Consider the following 22,306-nt stretch of genomic DNA (forward strand, 5'->3'; position numbering starts at 1 on the left):
TAGGACTTAGTGTTTGGTATCCAGATGTGCAGTATTTTACGATCTACATTCCAGTGGCTATTTCAAGTATATACTGCATATTTCTGCGTAATGATATACGCAGAATTGGAATATTCGCAAACTGCTATTATACTGTACTCATGATATTCGGCGGGAACCTAGAGGCAAACATCTGTGTGCACCCTGGACCAAGCATCGCCCACTGTTTCAAACCAATCTATGACCCCTCATGTGCTGTAAATGACTTGCCCCTGACCTATGGAAGAAGAGCTTACATTCCCCATTATACTGCATTTGGACAAACTGTATAAAAGAGAGGTCTCCTGGTCCAAGCTTCAGTCCCTATACTCTGAGGTCATCTTGCCAAGACTGACTGAGGCCTGGATCCAGGAGCGCTCATGTTTGAACGTATGTATTATTGGTTGTAGCTCTTCTCTGTATATTGTTTTACCTGTTAACTGTTTTACAAGTAAATACTGTTGATGCATTGGACCATAACATTACATCTAACTACTGGTGTCGCATTCCATTCCTGTTAGGGGTAAAGTGTATACAGCAACACGCATCGCTATATTGTGCGCATAACGTGTCGGCATATATACGCAGTGTATATACGCAATTAGCGTCCGTGGCGGCTCTAACCACAGTGTGTGTGTTTGCATTGCTTTTTCCTTGTATTTTACCTGAACTACACACTCTACTTGTACTTTTTTTTTTAGCGAGTTAGGATTATCTTGCGTTTAGTTCGTACCAGGCAACAAGGTATTTAATTTTGATGTTTATATTTGCTTTGCTGAAAATGGTTGAGGCCAGTGCACCAAACTAATGAACTGTGTGATCTCTCAGCTGCTGCACTGCCATCTGCCCCAGGAAATGGTGCCTGTTACCCAGACCCTGTTACTATATATATATATATATATATATATATATATATATATGTGACGTGGGGAAGCCGGGCACTCCACTTCTGTATAAATGCAGTTGCGTTGGGTGCCTTCGTCAATACCAGATCCTGACAGGGATGAGGCAAACATATAACAGACATAGGTGGCACTTATGGTGACTTGGAAATAACAGTGTAAAGGCCCAGTTCTGTGTTTCAACATTTCAAAACCTTAATTTCAGTTTTTTCGTCAGGAAGAAAAAAGTCTTCTTACTTCCTGATGAAAAAAACTGAAGTAAAGGTTTAAAACGTTGAAACACAGAACTAGGTCTTCAGACTGTTATTTCCATGTCACCATGAGTGCCGCCCATGTTTATCATAAATATAGATATATACTATATGGACAAAAATATTCAGGCGCATGACCATTAAACAAACAGGGACTGAAAATACATTGTAATCAAGGGGTATGGGTTGTTGGGTCGATAGTCATTAGGTCGACCACTATTGGTCAACATGGTCATTAGGTCGACATGTACTAGGTCGACAGGTCAAAAGGTCGACATGAGTTTTTTTACTTTTTTTGGTGTTGTGCGGGGAGACGCCCAGCACAGGGCTATCCCGCCCTGCATGTCAGTGCCGGCCCCCCCCACAGAAGTGCAAAAGCATCACACAGCGGCAATGCTTTTGCACATTAGGAGTAGCTCCCAGACAGCGCCGCTTTAGCGTGCTTGTAGGGAACTACTCGTCGCACCCCGTCCCGCAGCAGCTGTGTGTGACGTCACGCAGCCGCTGCGGCCCACCCCCCACATGGTAAGCCCACGCCTGCATTGGCCGGACCACACCCTTGAAACGGCGGCCAAACGTTCCCTCCCCCCCCCCCCAGAGGCGATCGTAGCGCAGCGACGGCCTTCGGCCATCTGGTTCTGACCTGATCGCACCACTGCGATAAACTGCAGCGTGCGATCGGGTCGGTCAGAATGACCCCCTAGGTGAGGGCCAGTCATGTTCTTCCATACCAAACTCATCAAACCATGGGGGTTATTCTGAGTTGATCGCATGCTAGCAACTTTTTGCAGCGCTGCAATCAGGTTAAATCTCGGCAAAACTGCGAATGCATATGCACCACGATGTGCAGGCGCGTCGTACGGGTACAAAGAGGATTGTGCTGGGCGATGGATTTAACAAAGTATCCATTCACACAGCCGATCACAAGGAGATTGACAGAAAGAGGGCGTTTGTGGATGTCAACTGACCATTTTCTGGGAGTGTTTGGAAAAACACAGGCGTGTCCAAGCGTTTGGAGGGTGGGTGTCTGACGTCAATTCCGGGACCAAAAAGTCTAAAGTGATCGCAGTGGCTAAGTACAGAGCTGCACAGAAACTGCAAAAAACTTTTTTGTGCTGTCGGCTGCAAAAGCAATCGCACACTTGCAAAGCAAAAATACACTCCCCCATAGGCGGCGACTATCTGATCGCAGTGCTGCGAAATGTTGCTAGCGAGCAATCAACTCGGAATGACCCCCCATGTCTTTATAGTCCTTTCTTTGTGCAGTGGGACAAAGTCATGTTGGAATAGAAAAGGACCTTCCCCCAACTGTTGCCACAAAGTTGGAAGCATAGCATTGTCCAAAATGTCGTGGTATGCTGAAGCATTAAGAATGCCCTTCACTGGAGATAAGGGGCCTAGCACAAAACCCTAAAAAATAGCCCCATACCATTATCCCTCCTCCACCAAACTTCACAGTTGCCACAATGCAGTCAGGCAGGTAACGTTCCTCTGGCATCCACCAAAGCCAGTCTCCCCCGTCTGACCGCCAAACAGAAAAGCATTATGCTTCGTCACTACGCAGAACACATTTTTACTGCTCACCGACCAGTTTCTGTTTGCTTTACACAACTTCATCCGGCGGTTGGCATTGGACTTGGGGGGGTAATTCAGATCTGATCATAGATGTGCTAAATTTAGCACACCTACGATCATTTACACTGACATGCGGGGGGATGCCCAGCACGCCCCCCCACCGCCCAACAATTGGCTCTGCCTGTCAATCAGGCAGAGGTGATAGAAGCCCAGAGATGCTTTTAGCATCTCACTGGGCTCCCGGGGTGCGCATGCGCAGTGCGCCCGCTGTGTGAGCGCACTCCACAAATAAATTCAGACTGCGATGAATTAGCCCCTTGGTGATGTGAGGCTTGCATGCAGTTGCTTGACCATAGAAACCCATTCTATTAAGCTTCCATCACACAGTTTTTGTGCTTATATTGATGCCAGTGGAAGTTCGGAACTCTTCATCTATGGAATCAGCCGATCGTTGGTGACTTTTTAGGCACCATGAGCCTTAGCATTCATTGACCCAGCTCCGTGATTTTATGTGGTCTTCCACTTCATGGCTGAATTGCTATTGTTCCTAAATGCTTCCACTTTTCTAATAATGGGGCAGATGTATTAACCTGGAGAAGGCATAAGGAAGTGATAAACCAGTGATATGTGCAAGGTGATAAAGGCACCAGCCAATCAGCTCCAATATGTAAATTAACAGTTAGGATCTGATTGGCTGGTGCCTTTATCACCTTGCACATATCACTGACTTATCACTTCCTTATGCCTTCTCCAGGTTAATACATCTGCCCCAGTATTACGTACAGTTTACTGTGGAATATTCAGCAGGGATGAAATTTCCCGAACAGTCTTATTACAAAGGTGGCATCCTATCACAGTACCATGCTTGAAGTCACTTAGCACTTCAGAATTACCCATTTTGTATCATAAATGTTTGCAAATGGAGACTGCATGGCTAGGTGCTTGATTTCATACACCTGTGGCAACGGGTCTGATTGAAACACCTGAATTCAATAATTAACTGGTGTGGCCTCTCTCTCTCTCTCTCTCTCTCTCTCTCTATATATATATATATATATATATATATAGAACCCTGCACTCTCCTTAGCAGTTTCATTCATCTTAATGCTTTAATATACAACTAGATAAACAATGGGGTTTTGGTTTATGAATTGTACAATGCATGTAAGGGTCCAGAGGAGTAGGCTGCAAGCTTACATGCATTGTACAATTCATAAACTAAGACCCCATTGTTTATCTAGTTTTATAATAAAAGCATTAAGGTGAAGTAAACTGCTAAGGAAAGTGCAGGGTTCTCTGTATATGTATATTTGAGTTCGGTGGTCACAGCCCACCGCACCCCAACCTAGGGGTGGGAGTACGTGAGAGCACCCCTCTCCTGGGAAGGCGAGTGTAGTGGATTCCCGTGTGTGTGTATGTGTATATGTATATATTTGTGTATGTGCATATATATATATATATATATATATATATAGTAGTGTTTATCATTTGTCAATTTTAGAGATGTGCGCGTTTTGGCTCAAATTCATCATCATGTTTTGGTTTTGACAAAACCACCCTCAAGTGTTTTGGTTCATATATGGATTTTGGTTCAGTTGAAAATTTGGAACAAATATTGATAATCATTGATAAAATCAATAAAAACAGCTAAAATCATCATTTTTGCAAGTCAATACAGAAAGATCGGATTCAAATTCAAAATCCATTTTCAAAACCACGGTAAGATTTTCCTTAGGGGAACCGGACAGGATTTTGGTTCGTTTAGGATTAACAAAATTCCAGTGCATTCAGATATCTGGAGAACCGAACAACTCATCTCCAGTAAATTTGTATTTACATATTTTACATTGATGTTACCTTACAGTATGTCAGTCTGGCTCATGAATAGTATTAGAACACCTCTGGATAAATGAAAGAAATTTAGAAGTAAACTAACATGCTAGTCTCATGATTAAACATCTATTCCTTAAATGTGAGTACAAGTATAGTATAGCATCTATTTTAGGCTATACATAATTTGTGCTGGGAAGTACAAAAGTTTATACATACCAGACTGGATGTGTGCGGTGTGTCGAAATATTTAGTACTGTTCAGAAGTCACAATCAGTTTCTCAGGTACATGTCTAGATTTATTTTACAACAATCTGCTGCAAACCACAGTACAATCTGTGTAAATATAGAGTGCAAAAATGCAATTTTGAATAATACACTGCACTTCAGATGATTGAAACTCACATTCTATATAGCTAAATAGGCTGAGCTGCATGCAATTTTCTTTTTCCCTCGTCCTGAAGCTATACTGTGATTACAGTTGTTTGCAAACAGGGCGCCTAGCAAAGATGTATACCATAGTTCAATAATGCAACATCACAGAAGCTAAACGATGTCTACACTAGAAATACAGTGGGTTTACCTGGGAATATACAACTGGCCAAGGACATTTAGCATTCAACAATATAGTACGTACACACTGAACATTATCATTCAACGATAATGTTCAGTGACAGCACCGCCGGCATTCCCGGACATGCAGCTCAGCCCGAAATTGACGGGTTGAGCTGCATGTCAACTCAATATTGGTGAACGCTGAACGACATGCGGGAGCGCGCATCATTCATCGTTCACCAATATCACCCCCATACACACTGGAAAAAATCAATAATAACGACATAAAAGTCATTATTGTTTATTTTTTAGCCAGAAATCGCCTAGTGTGTACCCCCTTTAAGTCTTTAAAGTACTGAATTGCTGGAATACTCAGAAACTTAAGCACTAGTAGCTTTTGGCGAAGCAACAAGTATTTTACCATTCTGTAATTGGAAATCAAGAACAATTACAGACACAGTACGGCTGAATGGGCCTGACTGGGTATTCTAGGTTTAATAAGTGTGTATAGAAGCTACTGCAGGCTGTGCTGAGTACATAATCAAATATAATGACATCATGGTTTATGCAGACAGTAGTGACTGTGTTGGGGGTGGGTGGGCAGCTATGATGGAACCGGTAGTGGTTTGGATTAATAAATAGCCAATACTGTACCTTGAAAAATAAAGATATTCCCCTCTGTTAGATGAATAATGAACTAAATGTTATAGGCTACTCAAAATAAATGCAAACTTCAATCAACAGAGCAACATACCCCTTGTCAGCACCATCCACTTTCATCTGCAGCCATAAGCTTGTACGCTGAGAGACCTAGAGAAACAATACCTTCCATTTAATGTCAGTATTAATAACAATGTGTTGTATGTTTGACAGGAACAACCCATTAGTTATCTGCACTGAAAAGCTCATTTTATTAATCACTATGTACTAGTGCCTGACACTTTCCTGCATTCTTATCAGTTTCTTTAAAACAGAACAGAACAAAATTTAAATTGTTATATTATAGACTTCAAGATTAATAATATACATGATTATTGACAAGGATCAATTAAAAATGGACCAGTGCAAAGGTACATGCTAGCAAGACAAAGCTATAAACAATAATCGTACATAATGTGCTTATCTAACTATATTATTAATATTATTATGTTATTTAGCTAACGGTACCAGATTGGTCATCTAAAAAATGTACCCAACCTGTAGGAAAGGACATAGCAGAGAATACACAGAAGTAGAAATGTGGACTTCCCTTTGTCCACTGTCACTAGCAGTGATTCTCCTACATTCTATGTGCCTCAATGTGAAAAAAATAGATTGCCATGTACTGTAATACGAATAATTTATTAACAACACCTTATAGAAAAGTCATACACATCGGTTCTTGCTCCAGAAGAGCTTCAATGATATCCCCTATCACATGGACACACACATATAACGTATACTATTTTTTCTTTCTTTAAGAAGACAATTCTCCAGCATGTTTTTGGAGTGTAGGAAGAAACTCAAGCAAAGACATGGAGGATCCCCATGCAAACCTCACACAGTTAGTACCTTGGATATTAATTGAACTTATGATCTCAGATCTAGGAGGCAGTAACGCTAACCACTACGCCATCCACACTGTCCATAATGAGGGTTCAGCATGTTGCTTGATATACCCATGCTTCTATTTTAGCATATTTTACCACTAATCAATAAAATAAATGTAAACGATCCCAAATAAATAGTTTTGACCAAAAAATTCAAGGTGCAATCTTCAAGCTGTGTAATGAAAACAGAGGGAGCTGAATTCTAAAAGGTAACACTAGCATTAAACAAATTCAGATATCTCCATGTTTAAACAAGATGTTTCCAAGTCTGCTGCCAGTCCACTGAATAATAATAGTCAAACAGGAATAGCAGGCACACAGTGTGCTGGCTAAATCTATGAATTTATAGGATATTTATTAATAGCGTATATATCAAAATGACAGATACGAGGTAGGAGAACATTGCATGGATTATTTAAGTGAAGATTTTATATTTTCACAAATAATCTTTAATATCAACATGGAATTTAGAACTAGATTTAAAAATTGTATTAAAGATTTTTTTCTTCTGGGTCTCAAACTGCAAGAAAAAAAACCCTGGAACTCACATTGTACTGATTTTAATGTTATAGCTCTTGTCAAAGTCGGAAAAATATCATGCTACACGTTGCCATATATTCACCGCATGCGCTTGCCCGCTGCACGTGCACATTCTCTCCCGTGCGTGCGCATATTCGCAGTAGCGTAATGAAGCTTCTACGGCCGTGCGCATTGACGCGTGGTATGTGCATTTACGGTAGAGTTTGTGTGCGTCTAGCGGGCGACTCAAATGTTACATAGTAAAACCAAATAGTATGTTTTATAGGTAATGTTCCCCTTAATAATAACAGTAAGTTTGTTTAATGTAACTGGTCGCTGGACAGAGGAATTCCTCTTTGCATGGTACGAAGGGTCAGACAGGGTTTGAGCAGTTGTGTTTGGTACCTAACTAAAGAACATTTTATTAGAAACAATCCGGTGCTGGTTAGGTAAAGATTAATCGCTCCTGCGCATAGTTATGTCTATTAGTAGTTTCTGGACATTTACTATATTTGCGGTTCATTATCCATGCGGCGGGAATTCTGAGATTCCCTCCCACCTGAGCAGTTTGATATAGTCACAGCCCACCTGTTCAAACTAACCTATGACCTTTTGTTATAATGCGAGGAGACATTCCTGTGTCCAATGAACAATGAGATTATAGGTCCCTTTGTAGTATACTGTACGCAGTGTATATAAGGACAGCCAGCCTGGCCAGCTCAGTCTTCTCTCCACAAACGGTTTTCATCATTGACTAAATCGGAGCTGGTACCAGGACTGCGATGCGATCATTCCCCTGTGTGTGTAAGTTATTCTCTGTAACCAACTTATTTCTCTGTTTGTATTTGCCATACTATCTCCCTCTCTCTGTTATTGTTAAACTGTTGTATATTGTATATGTGTAGTTATTATGTTTAGATATTGATGTTAGCCTGTAGTGTATGAACTGTTAACTGTTTTCCCTTTTTACATAGCTAGATATTGATAGTAAAGGTTTTGGAACCTTAGCAAGGTATTGTGTTTTTATTACATTGCTGAGAGTATTCAGAGCGTCTCAATTGCTCAAGAGGCTTTCATACAATAGAGGTTAATTAGCATTGCATTGTGCTCACATTACAAAACCAAGGTTTACAGTATAGGCTCAGCCTTTCATTGTGTTGCATACAAGGTTTACTGAGTGTCATCCCGTGAGCGTCTGCGCCGCTCGTGTTCCCCTCGTGGTCACGAGCGTCCGCTACGTGGGTAGTGTAGCATTACGGTAGTTGGCCGCCTATAGCGTGCTCGACACCAAGCGTTAAGCTGTGAGCGAGCGTGCCGCATGTGCGTCTCAACCACGGATAAGCGTCTGCTACACTAAGTGCGTACCCTTACGGTACCCCATACGCCAATTGCGTACTGAGTCTCTTACCCACATATTGGCCCTCATTCCGAGTCGTTCGCTCGGTATTTTTCATCGCATCGCAATGAAAATCCGCTTAGTACGCATGCGCAATATTCGCACTGCGACTGCGCCAAGTAATTTAACAATGAAGATAGTATTTTTACTCACGGCTTTTTCATCGCTCCGGCGATCGTAATGTGATTGACAGGAAATGGGTGTTACTGGGCGGAAACACGGCGTTTTATGGGCGTGTGGATGAAAACGCTACCGTTTCCGGAAAAAACGCAGGAGTGGCTGGAGAAACGGGGGAGTGTCTGAGCGAACGCTGGGTGTGTTTGTGACGTCAAACCAGGAACGACAAGCACTGAACTGATCGCACAGGCAGAGTAAGGTTGAAGTTACTCAGAAACTGCAAAGTAGTTTGTAATCGCAATATTGCGAATACATCGGTCGCAATTTTAAGAAGCTAAGATACACTCCCAGTAGGCGTAGGCTTAGCGTGTGTAACTCTGCTAAATTCGCCTTGCGACCGATCAACTCGGAATGAGGGCCATAGTGAATGTTATAAGATAAATATTTAGCTTTAACAATTGGCGGCTCGTCCGTCCTCCACATATCCGCACTAGCGAACACAGACTTTATCTGTCAGCAAGGGCGGAAAGGCAGTATCCCTTCGTATCTGTATTGGTGGTGAGGGATACAGTAGTGCTGACTAGATAAGCGTCTGCATCGCTACGCTGTAGGAGTGCTGGTGGATTCCGGAACCGGAAGGTAAGAACAAAACGCTATTGTCTTTTAAAACTGTTTATCTCTGTTTTGCGTACGCAACACACGCACACACCTGCATTTCTTTTATTTGTGTATTTTCACACCTCACCTTCCTGCTTGCCATTTATCATTGATAACGTGCTGAGAAAGATTTGTTGCTATTGGTAGTTAAAAGTAAAATTAATACGTTAAGGAGTAATTTGTAAAACACGCGCACGGCTTGCCTAAGATACAAGGAAGTTCTGTGTGGTGTTCAGTAAATGATTACAGTTAAAGATCATTTACTTTGATATAAACGTGTTAGTTGTATTTCTGTGGATATACCTGGCTTGCGTACACGTGTCTCTAACAAAGGGCGGGACTAGCGTACGCGACACAAGGGCCGACGCACGGAGCATATATTACGCAACGGAGCGTCTGGGTACGCCCACATAATACAAATCACATGATAGTATTGTTTTAGTAGGCGATATGGAGGCAACGAGATAATAGCGCAAGTCAATCTCAGTGTCCTAAATTTTAAGCTAATAGATCCTTCTCTAGTTGTAACTCCTTTCGGGATTAGCCTGCGATACTGAATGAAAAGGATTTCTGCGCAGAAACGAAAGTAAAGAGTATATGAGGTGAAAGAGTGTGTATACATATATATAAGTTTCTAAATTTTGGGTGGAACCACAGGAAATCATCGAGTTCTCGTGAAGTACATACGTGTAAGTGTCGGCACGGTGGCTTGGGAGGCATCCCTTGTTAAACATATTAAAAGAAGAGCATTAGAGTATAGCAGACCAGGAGGTCTACTGTAGCACAGACCAGGAGGTCACGGACCAGGAGGTCTAGGTACAGCAGACTAGGAAGTCCGCTATAGATATAAGAGTCAAGAAGCACAACACCAGGAAGGGTTGGTGCGGAACCCATATAGGCCATTAAGCTCCGGCTGAAGGAATTCGCAGCCACAATTTTCGATTCCACTGGACGTTCCGCACATAAGATTAGTTGCTTATGTGCAGAACGATTGTACCGCATGTAATTGTGTGCATTAGTTAGTAACTTGACCCAGTACCATTTGCGTACGCTAGAGGGGTCATAAACGCTATTTGTACATTTTAATGTGATTTGTGTAATTTTTTATTTTAAGGGAGGTTCGCTGGTCACTCGGGAATTCTCTAACAACCAATAGTTACTGGGAAGGGTTAAGTGCTCTTCGGATCACACCCACATGTTCCAGTAAATAGAGGTTCAGGTCGCAGGGGCCCTAGGTTGAGTACGCCAGCGCTAAGGCAGTGTGTGGGCGTATTGGTCGACGTGGGCGAGTGAGTGGAGGTACTCGGTAAACTTCCGCCGCCGGCCTACCCCGGACATCTTGGTTTTTGTAAGGGTTCTGAAGACCCTGATTTGAAGGTCAGAGGTAGTGAAAGCAACACCTGCAAAGATGGGGGCCAGTTGTTCAGGTAGGGGGCGATCAACCTCGGTTCGGGTTGACTTAGTAAACCGGCCAATAGAGTCGGCAAGGATAACGTGTGATACAGACCGGAATGGATCACAAGCAAAGGTAATATTCAATGAATGGGAAAGAATGACTGTGCATGACGGGGAAAAGTTCCCACGGGTAGGCAGTTTTAGTCCCGAGGTGTTACAAAATCTAAGGAGAAGGATATGTCTCATTAAATCTGCAAAGAGACGGATCAAACATTATGGTTGTTTACAGTTATGGCAACGGGAAGGTGAGAGACAAGGAGGATTAGCTTACACAGCTGACTCTCACTGTGGTAAGAAAAATATGGCAACAAGAGAGAAGGTGGTTACAGAGAGTGGCACACTGGTGTATGATAAAAATGCACTTAGCAACTGTATTAATGATGATAAGGATAAAAGTAACAAATGTAACAATGATAAAAGTAAAACTGTTAAATGTACAACTGTTAACCCGTGCAAGTTGCACTCCATGTTAAACTTCCCTCAGGATTACAAGCAAGAAAGTGAGCCCAGCACGATGTCGGCACCTTTTCGAGCAGCCATCACACAAGACATCCAGGTGGACGCGACCAAATCGGTAAAGGCAGTAATCAAACCCCCTAATGGAGGGTCAGGTGAGGTCGTGTCCACAGGTACGTACGGTGTTATATATCACACACAAACAAATGTACCTCATATTGTAGAACCAACACAAGATGATGTAATTGAATTTAATCCTGTCAGGGTGATCACAGTCCCCAATGGGAAGACTGACGTTCAGGGAATCATTCCCGTCAAGGACAGTGCAATGTGCCGCCCCTGGTCCCGGATGGAATTGAGAGCAATCATGTCTGAATTCCCTGATCCTAGGAAAGATCTAGTTGCATGTCAGAGATTTATTAAAGAACTAGGAAACTCCGCCGAACCCACCAACAAAGATTGGCGGACAGTGCTGAGGGCATGTTTGCCCTCCAGTGTTGACCCTGCGAAATTTATTACTGATTGTAAATTAGACCCAGAAGTACCTCAAACGGAGGAAAACAATCAGGAATGTATTAAGCAGATCAACCGACAGTTAGGAGTATATTTCCCAGCCGTTGTCGAGTGGAACAAAATCTTCTCTATAAGACAAAACAAAGGGGAAAGTACTTCTAATTATTTCCATCGGGCATTGCAGGACATGACTAGGTATACAGGTATAGAAAACATCGAAACAAGTGCACCGCATAGAGAAGTAGCAGTATTTGTGTTAATGGATGGTTTAAAGGAAGTGTTGAGAGCAAGGGTACAGACCACCAATCCAAACTGGAGAAATATCTCGGTGGCTGCATTAAGAAAGTCCGCTGTTGGGCATAAGCAAAACATCAGCAAGCACAGGGAAACACAGAGAAGTAAGAGGCCTCAGATCCCTGTGGGTAAGTCAAAGGTGATAAGGTGTTATAATTGCCAGAAGGAAGGTCATTATGCAAGAGATTGTAGATCAAGAAATAGACAAAGGTTATATAAACCCCCTAGACAAGAACACGAGCAGAGTTATGACACACGAAATTGTAATCAGGGATCATATAGGAAGAAGTTTGGGCCGCACCTGTAATATGCAATCAGGAAAGGTGATCATTAGGACTGATAGTAAAGCCTGAGGTTACAGTTAATGATATTAGGAGGTCAGTTCCTTGTAGACACAGGAACGGCCGGGTAAAACGTTGTAATTTATCTGTAAATGTTTCTTTTCTCTGACGTCCTAAGTGGATGCTGGGGACTCCGTCAGGACCATGGGGATTAGCGGCTCCGCAGGAGACAGGGCACAAAAATAAAAGCTTTAGGACTAGGTGGTGTGCACTGGCTCCTCCCCCCATGACCCTCCTCCAAGCCTCAGTTAGGTTTTTGTGCCCGGCCGAGAAGGGTGCAATCTAGGTAGCTCTCCTGAGCTGCTTGGAATAAAAGTATAGACTTAGGTTTTTTTATTTTCAGTGAGTCCTGCTGGCAACAGGCTCACTGCATCGAGGGACTAAGGGGAGAAGAAGCGAACTCACCTGCGTGCAGAGTGGATTGGGCTTCTTGGCTACTGGACATTAGCTCCAGAGGGACGATCACAGGCCCAGCCATGGATGGGTCCCGGAGCCGCGCCGCCGGCCCCCTTACAGATGCTGAAGACAGAAAAGGTCCAGAAATCGGCGGCAGAAGACGTCCATGTCTTCATAAAGGTAGCGCACAGCACTGCAGCTGTGCGCCATTGCTCTCAGCACACTTCACACCGCGGTCACTGAGGGTGCAGGGCGCTGGGGGGGGGGCGCCCTGAGACGCAATGAAAACACTATATATGACTAAAAATACATCACATATAGCTCCTGGGCTATATGGATGTATTTAACTCCTGTCATTTTACCTCAGAAAAAGCGGGAGAGAGGCCGCCGAGAAGGGGGCGGAGCCTATCTCCTCAGCACACAAGCGCCATTTTTCCACACAGCTCCGCTGGTAGGAAGGCTCCCAGACTCTCCCCTGCACTCCTGCTACAGAAACAGGGTAAAAAAGAGAGGGGGGGCACTTATTTGGCTAGATATAGATGTATTGCAGCTATAAGGGATAGACACTTATTTATAAGGTTGTCCCTATACATATATAGCGCTTTGGTGTGTGCTGGCAAACTCTCCCTCTGTCTCCCCAAAGGGCTAGTGGGGTCCTGTCCTCTATCAGAGCATTCCCTGTGTGTGTGCTGTGTGTCGGTACGCGTGTGTCGACATGTATGAGGAGGAAAATGGTGTGGAGGCGGAGCAATTGCATGTATTAGTGATGTCACCCCCTAGGGAGTCGACACCTGACTGGATGGTCTTATTTAAGGAATTACGTGATAGTGTCAGCACTTTACAGAAAACTGTTGACGACATGAGACAGCCGGCAAATCAGTTAGTGCCTGTCCAGGCGTCTCAGACACCGTCGGGGGCTCTAAAGCGCCCATTACCGCAGTCGGTCGACACAGACACGGACACGGACACTGACTCCAGTGTCGACGGTGAAGAAACAAACGTATTTTCCAGTAGGGCCACACGTTACATGATCACGGCAATGAAGGAGGCTTTGCATATTTCTGATACTACAAGTACCACAAAAAAGGGTATTATGTGGGGTGTGAAAAAACTACCCGTAGTTTTTCCTGAATCAGAAGAATTAAATGAAGTGATGCGTGGGTTTCCCCCGATAAAAAACTGCTAATATCTAAGAAATTATTGGCATTATACCCTTTCCCGCCAGAAGTTAGGGCGCGTTGGGAAACACCCCCTAGGGTGGATAAGGCACTCACATGCTTATCAAAACAAGTGGCGTTACCGTCTCCTGATATGGCCGCCCTCAAGGAACCAGCTGATAGGAAGCTGGAAAATGTCCTAAAAAGTATATACACTCATACTGGTGTTATACTGCGACCAGCGATTGCCTCAGCCTGGATGTGCAGCGCTGGGGTGGCTTGGTCGGATTCCCTGACTGAAAATATTGATACCCTTGACAGGGACAGTATTTTATTGACTATAGAGCGTTTAAAAGATGCGTTTCTATATATGCGTGATGCACAGAGGGATATTTGCACCCTGGCATCAAGAGTAAGTGCGATGTCCATTTCTGCCAGAAGATGTTTATGGACACGACAGTGGTCAGGTGATGCGGATTCCAAACGGCACATGGAAGTATTGCCGTATAAAGGGGAGGAGTTATTTGGGGTCGGTCTTTCGGACCTGGTGGCCACAGCAACAGCTGGAAAATCCACCTTTTTACCCCAACTCACCTCTCAGCAGAAAAAGACACCGTCTTTTCAGCCTCAGTCCTTTCGTCCCCATAAGGGCAAGCGGGCAAAAGGCCAGTCATATCTGCCCCGGGGTAGAGGAAAGGGAAAAAGACTGCAGCAGACAGCCTCTTCCCAGGAACAGAAGCCCTCCACCGCTTCTGCCAAGTCCTCAGCATGACGCTGGGGCCTTACAAGCGGACTCAGGTGCGGTGGGGGGTCGTCTCAAGAGTTTCTGCACGCAGTGGGCTCACTCGCAAGTAGACCCCTGGATCCTACAGGTAGTATCCCAGGGGTACAGATTGGAATTCGAGACGCCTCCCCCTCGCAGGTTCCTGAAGTCTGCTTTACCAACGTCTCCCTCCGACAGGGAGACAGTATTAAAAGCAATTCACAAGCTGTATTCCCAGCAGGTGATAATCAAAGTACCCCTCCTACAACAGGGAAAGGGGTATTATTCCACACTATTTGTGGTACCGAAGCCAGACGGCTCGGTGAGACCTATTCTAAATCTGAAATCTTTGAACACTTACATACAAAGGTTCAAATTCAAGATGGAGTCACTCAGAGCAGTGATAGCGAACCTGGAAGAAGGGGACTATATGGTGTCCCTGGACATCAAGGATGCTTACCTTCATGTCCCAATTTGCCCTTCTCACCAAGGGTACCTCAGGTTCGTAGTACAGGACTGTCATTATCAGTTTCAGACGCTGCCGTTTGGATTGTCCACGGCACCCCGGGTCTTTACCAAGGTAATGGCCGAAATGATGATTCTTCTTCGAAGAAAAGGCGTCTTAATTATCCCTTACTTGGACGATCTCCTGATAAGGGCAAAGTCCAGGGAACAGTTGGAGGTCGGAGTAGCACTATCTCGGGTACTGCTACAACAGCACGGCTGGATTCTAAATATTCCAAAATCGCAGCTGATCCCAACGACACGTCTGCTGTTCCTAGGGATGATTCTGGACACAGTCCAGAAAAAGGTGTTACTCCCGGAGGAGAAAGTCAGGGAGTTATCCGAGCTAGTCAGGAACCTCCTAAAACCAGGAAAAGTGTCAGTGCATCATTGCACAAGGGTCCTGGGAAAAATGGTGGCTTCTTACGAAGCGATTCCATTCGGCAGATTTCACGCAAGAACTTTTCAGTGGGATCTGCGGGACAAATGGTCCGGATCGCATCTTCAGATGCATCAGCGGATAACCCTGTCTCTGAGGACAAGGGTGTCTCTTCTGTGGTGGCTGCAGAGTGCTCATCTACTAGAGGGCCGCAGATTCGGCATTCAGGATTGGATCCTGGTGACCACGGATGCCAGCCTGAGAGGCTGGGGAGCAGTCACACAGGGAAGAAATTTCCAGGGTACGTGGTCAAGTCTAGAGACTTCTCTCCACATAAATATACTGGAGCTAAGGGCAATTTACAATGCTCTATGCCTAGCAAGACCTCTGCTTCAAGGTCAGCCGGTGCTGATCCAGTCGGACAACATCACGGCAGTCGCCCACGTAAACAGACAGGGCGGCACAAGAAGCAGGACGGGAGAGTGGGGACTTCACCCAGAAGTCTTCCACATGATTGTGAACCGTTGGGAAAGACCAAAGGTGGACATGATGGCGTCCCGCCTCAACAAAAAACTGGACAGGTATTGCGCCAGGTCAAGGGACCCTCAGGCAATAGCTGTGGATGCTCTGGTAACACCGTGGGTGTACCAATCAGTGTATGTGTTCCCTCCTCTTCATCTCATACCCAAGGTACTGAGAATTATAAGACGGAGAGGAGTAAGAACTATACTCGTGGCTCCGGATTGGCCAAGAAGGACTTGGTACCCGGAACTTCAAGAGATGCTCACAGAGGACCCATGGCCTCTGCCGCTAAGAAGGGACTTGCTTCAGCAAGGACCCTGTCTGTTCCAAGACTTACCGCGGCTGCGTTTGACGGCATGGCGGTTGAACGCCGGATCCTAAGGGAAAAAGGCATTCCGGAAGAGGTCATACCTACCCTGGTCAATGCCAGGAAGGAGGTGACCGCACAACATTATCACCGCATTTGGCGAAAATATGTGGCGTGGTGTGAGGCCAGGAAGGCCCCCACGGAGGAATTTCAACTGGGTCGATTCCTGCATTTCCTGCAAACAGGAGTGTCTATGGGCCTCAAATTGGGGTCCATTAAGGTTCAAATTTCGGCTCTGTCGATTTTCTTCCAGAAAGAATTGGCTTCAGTTCCTGAAGTCCAGACATTCGTCAAGGGAGTACTGCATATACAACCCCCTTTTGTGCCTCCAGTGGCACCGTGGGATCTCAACGTAGTTCTGGGATTCCTCAAATCACATTGGTTTGAACCGCTCAAATCTGTTGATTTGAAATATCTCACATGGAAAGTGACCATGCTGTTGGCCCTGGCCTCGGCCAGGCGAGTGTCAGAATTGGCGGCTTTGTCTCACAAAAGCCCATATCTGATTTTCCATTCGGACAGGGCAGAACTGCGGACTCGTCCTCAGTTTCTCCCTAAGGTGGTTTCAGCGTTTCACCTGAACCAACCTATTGTGGTGCCTGCGGCTACTATGGACTTGGAGGACTCCAAGTTGCTAGACGTTGTCAGGGCCCTGAAAATATATGTTTCCAGGACGGCTGGAGTCAGGAAAACTGACTCGCTGTTTATCCTGTATGCACCCAACAAGCTGGGTGCTCCTGCTTCTAAGCAGACGATTGCTCGTTGGATTTGGAGTACAATTCAGCTTGCACATTCTGTGGCAGGCCTGCCACAGCCAAAATCTGTAAATGCCCATTCCACAAGGAAGGTGGGCTCATCTTGGGCGGCTGCCCGAGGGGTCTCGGCTTTACAACTTTGCCGAGCTGCTACTTGGTCAGGGGCAAACACGTTTGCAAAATTCTACAAATTTGATACCCTGGCTGAGGAGGACCTGGAGTTCTCTCATTCGGTGCTGCAGAGTCATCCGCACTCTCCCGCCCGTTTGGGAGCTTTGGTATAATCCCCATGGTCCTGACGGAGTCCCCAGCATCCACTTAGGACGTCAGAGAAAATAAGAATTTACTTACCGATAATTCTATTTCTCGTAGTCCGTTGTGGATGCTGGGCGCCCATCCCAAGTGCGGATTGTCTGCAATACTTGTACATAGTTATTGTTACAAAAATCGGGTTGTTATTGTTGTGAGCCATCTTTTCAGAGGCTCCTCTGTTATCATGCTGTTAACTGGGTTCAGATCACAAGTTGTACAGTGTGATTGGTGTGGCTGGTATGAGTCTTACCCGGGATTCAAAATCCTTCCTTATTGTGTACGCTCGTCCGGGCACAGTATCCTAACTGAGGCTTGGAGGAGGGTCATGGGGGGAGGAGCCAGTGCACAGTCACACCACCTAGTCCTAAAGCTTTTATTTTTGTGCCCTGTCTCCTGCGGAGCCGCTAATCCCCATGGTCCTGACGGAGTCCCCAGCATCCACTACGGACTACGAGAAATAGAATTATCGGTAAGTAAATTCTTATTTATCCCCATCTCTGACGTTCATCGGCAGAACTCAAACATCACATAGCTACTTGGTCTTTGCAGAAGTCTACCTAACCCCAGTGTGACCTACCGATATCGGTGTGTCCTGGCCAGGCACAAAAGGGTAGAGTGTGGAAATACTGGTGGGGAGGGGACTGCGCAAAGACATCAATGGATGTGTTAGTGTGACAGCCTGATGGTGAACGGAAGATCTGATAATGTTTTTTTTGTTTTTTTTTGTTTTATGTAACATATATATGAATTGTTCTCTCTCTCTTTTGTTTTTTTTTTCTCTTCTCTCTCATGTTCTCATGCTTTAAAGATGGTATGTCACACATCAGTTAGACAAATGGTAATGCAAGATTTTTGCTCCTTACAGAAAGATCGCAGATTTGGAAGGAATATTGTATCACCAGAGTGTTCGTTTGGAAGACTGAGAGACAGCACCTTTGAGATGACAGCAGAGCAAAAGGAACAACAAGACTAGAGGACATAAGACATCGTAACATTTTTCTTTCCCCTCAAAGTATTTTTTTGTATCCCCATTACAAATTTCTCTTTTCCTCCTGTAAGATGGACTTGCCCCAAGAAGACTGTGATCCGGATTTTCCTGTTGACCCTGTTGTTGACCAGAGCAGTCTGTTTCGGTGAGAGTACCATGGAGGTCAAGGAAGGATCTGGAATGGGTTCTGATGACCAGGATGGAGGCGTAAATTTCCAATAGCAACACAATCACCGAGCAAAGGCGAGTACCGGAAAACGATCTAGCAGCCATGTTATTTATAGACATTGTAAAGGATTGTTAGCTGAAGAAAACTGCATCTGTAGGCATTGTGATAACATAGTTGAGGATGGGTGCATCAAGAAATGTCAGTCCAGTTTTAATATCCACATGGACCGGCATCCATTGAGTGACTATCACTCCTTAGTGGGTAAAGTGTTAAATCAGACAGACTGTTGGGTATGCTCTCAAGTACCTCAAGGTCATAGCAAATCAGGACTAGTACCATTCCCTTTAACTGCACGAGAGGTACTTGAGTTAAGTGGTGGGAGGCCGGTGGACAAGAGATTTAATATCTCTAGTCCTCCTAGTTTGAAGCTCCACCAGTATCATGTGGATAGGTCTTTAGTATGCTTTAACATTTCCAATCCCCAAAAGCCGGGAAATTGGGAAGTGTCATGGAATAATCAAACCATGACATTTTCATACAGAGCCGACAGAATGCCCATAGACACAGAACTTATACGCCAGATAGCCGACCATGGAAGATTTTTCCGGTATAGGTACACTCTAGGAAGTAGGACCATGCGAGTTGGAGAAGTATCACCAGGATACTGTGCACATATCGTACAAACAGATACGTGTACTAAACAGATGGGAGAATTAGGGTTAGGAGATTTCACATGGAAAATTTGTAACATGGTTATGTCATACTCCGTCCCATATGTTCTCCCCGATGATGCATATTTCATATGCGGGAGAAAGGCGTATAAGTGGCTTGCCCCGAACTCAGAGGGATTGTGTTATATTGGAAAAGTACTGCCTGAAGTAATGACTGTATCCCATAACAAAATTAAAGATATTCACCGCAGTGCCCAAGCTCCTTATACTCACACTCATTACGAGCACGTCGTTAAACGGCACCTGATAGAGAGGACAGAGGATCCAGCCTCTGATCTGATCCATGAATCCACCGGGATTCAATTCCTACTCGCGTTAGATATCACTCGTACCGCCAGAGGAGTGATAAATTATAGATATATATCTGCGCTTGCAAATTTATTAGACAATATCACCGAAATGTATGACGACACGTTCAGGTACACTGGGAAAGAGTTACAAGCCTACAAAACAGAACTGGTTCAGCATAGGATGATTCTCAATTACCTCACAGCAGTGACAGGCGGGTATTGTGTTACCCTAGCAACTCAATATGGAATAAAATGCTGCACGTATATCACAAACAGCACGGAGGACCCGGCCGAGGTCATAGACCAAAAGATGGATGACATTTTACAATTAAAATGGGAGTTCCGAAGGAGACATAATCTCACTCTCGCTGCTGTGGGTAATGAGCTGACCAGTTGGGTGTCATGGTTGAACCCACGAAACTGGTTCTCGGGCTTAGGAGAATGGGCCCAAGGTATTATTATGGATGTAGGGAAATTTCTTTTGTGTATTCTAGGAGTCGTCATATTGGTTGGACTGATATTTAGATGCGTTCGCGCATTAACGAAGTGTAAAGGTAGTACTAGAGTGATGAGTCTGAGGAGCGAGGACACTGTAATAACAACAACTAATTTGATTTATGACCCAACGATAGAGACAATGTTGTGATGAAAATGTGATTCCACGGTCCGTTTCTTTCACCCGTTTATCCTTTGTTTTCCTCCAAGGTACAAAGACATCCGCTTGGAAGAAGAATTTGACAACCTCTTTTATACAGACCATTGATGGACTATGCCACAGACCCCCAATATCCCTAGTGACATTAACTTTTACGGTAGCCCAATACCTTAGAGACTGTAATTTCATGGACACTGGAAAAGCTTTTGTCGCTATTTATAGCAAAAGCACCGAGAGACATCAGACGACATGTACATCAAGACAGGACATCAGACAAGACCTCAATCGGCGACTGTTTATATAAACTCACATAGTTTACGACTGCATTTATAACGATTGTTTCTTATCCTCATCTCTACAACCTCCAGGTAATGACACACATAGTCGATAGGGAATATAGACACATATATCAGCATTCACATGTCCCCCCCCTTCATGTATCATCAACTAAATGTGCTCCCCATTTGTTGCAACCAAAAGCCGAAAAGAGCTCGGTAGAGTTTGACAGCCCATCCACAGATCCCTGACACGGGATAAGAAGGATTCAAATGTATACTTCGCAATACCTCAAAGCTTGATTTAAAACACGTATGGCACGATGATACATGACCCCTCAAACATGGATTCATACATACATGCTTCTACTATCTCACTAGGTCATACTTTTTCCCACCTGCTCCTCTCCTCCCTTTACCCAATCATAAAATGGTATTTACATGATGACATATATTTTTCTTTTTTTAAAAAAACTGTTTTAGGAAGTGGCAGTTATTGATGACTGCCAAAGGGTGGACTGTCAAAGTCGGAAAAATATCATGCTACACGTTGCCATATATTCACCGCATGCGCTTGCCCGCTGCACGTGCACATTCTCTCCCGTGCATGCGCATATTCGCAGTTGCGTAATGAAGCTTCTACGGCCGTGCGCATTGACGCGTGGTATGTGCATTTACGGTAGAGTTTGTGTGTGTCTAGCGGGCGACTCAAATGTTACATAGTAAAACCAAATAGTATGTTTTATAGGTAATGTTCCCCTTAATAATAACAGTAAGTTTGTTTAATGTAACTGGTCGCTGGACAGAGGAATTCCTCTTTGCATGGTACGAAGGGTCAGACAGGGTTTGAGCAGTTGTGTTTGGTACCTAACTAAAGAACATTTTATTAGAAACAATCCGGTGCTGGTTAGGTAAAGATTAATCGCTCCTGCGCATAGTTATGTCTATTAGTAGTTTCTGGACATTTACTATATTTGCGGTTCATTATCCATGCGGCGGGAATTCCGAGATTCCCTCCCACCTGAGCAGTTTGATATAGTCACAGCCCACCTGTTCAAACTAACCTATGACCTTTTGTTATGATGCGAGGAGACATTCCTGTGTCCAATGAACAATGAGATTATAGGTCCCTTTGTAGTATACTGTACGCAGTTTATATAAGGACAGCCTGCCTGGCCAGCTCAGTCTTCTCTCCACAAACGGTTTTCATCATTGACTAACTCGGAGCTGGTACCAGGACTGCGCTGCGATCATTCCCCTGTGTGTGTAAGTTATTCTCTGTAACCCACTCATTTCTCTGTTTGTATTTGCCATACTATCTCCCTCTCTCTGTTATTGTTAAACTGTTGTATATTGTATATGTGTAGTTATTATGTTTAGATATTGATGTTAGCCTGTAGTGTATGAACTGTTAACTGTTTTCCCTTTTTACATAGCTAGATATTGATAGTAAAGGTTTTGGAACCTTAGCAAGGTATTGTGTGTTTATTACATTGCTGAGAGTATTCAGAGCGTCTCAATTGCTCAAGAGGCTTTCATACAATAGAGGTTAATTAGCATTGCATTGTGCTCACA

General features: G+C 44.3%; 1 long non-coding RNA gene across 1 annotated transcript in view; it reads right to left on the reverse strand.

The window, feature by feature from the left end:
• Positions 1-4,601: 4,601 nt before the first annotated feature.
• LOC134911370 (uncharacterized) overlaps positions 4,602-22,306 on the reverse strand; it is a 124,989-nt gene continuing 107,284 nt past the window's right edge. The window contains exons 2-4 of the long non-coding RNA XR_010176516.1: positions 5,886-5,941; positions 4,796-4,912; positions 4,602-4,647 (exon numbers count right to left, since the gene is read on the reverse strand). This is a non-coding gene — a long non-coding RNA (uncharacterized LOC134911370). The remainder of the gene's footprint in view (positions 4,648-4,795; positions 4,913-5,885; positions 5,942-22,306) is intronic.

This window comes from Pseudophryne corroboree, chromosome 4, assembly GCF_028390025.1.
Source record: "Pseudophryne corroboree isolate aPseCor3 chromosome 4, aPseCor3.hap2, whole genome shotgun sequence".
Lineage (NCBI taxonomy): Eukaryota > Metazoa > Chordata > Amphibia > Anura > Myobatrachidae > Pseudophryne > Pseudophryne corroboree.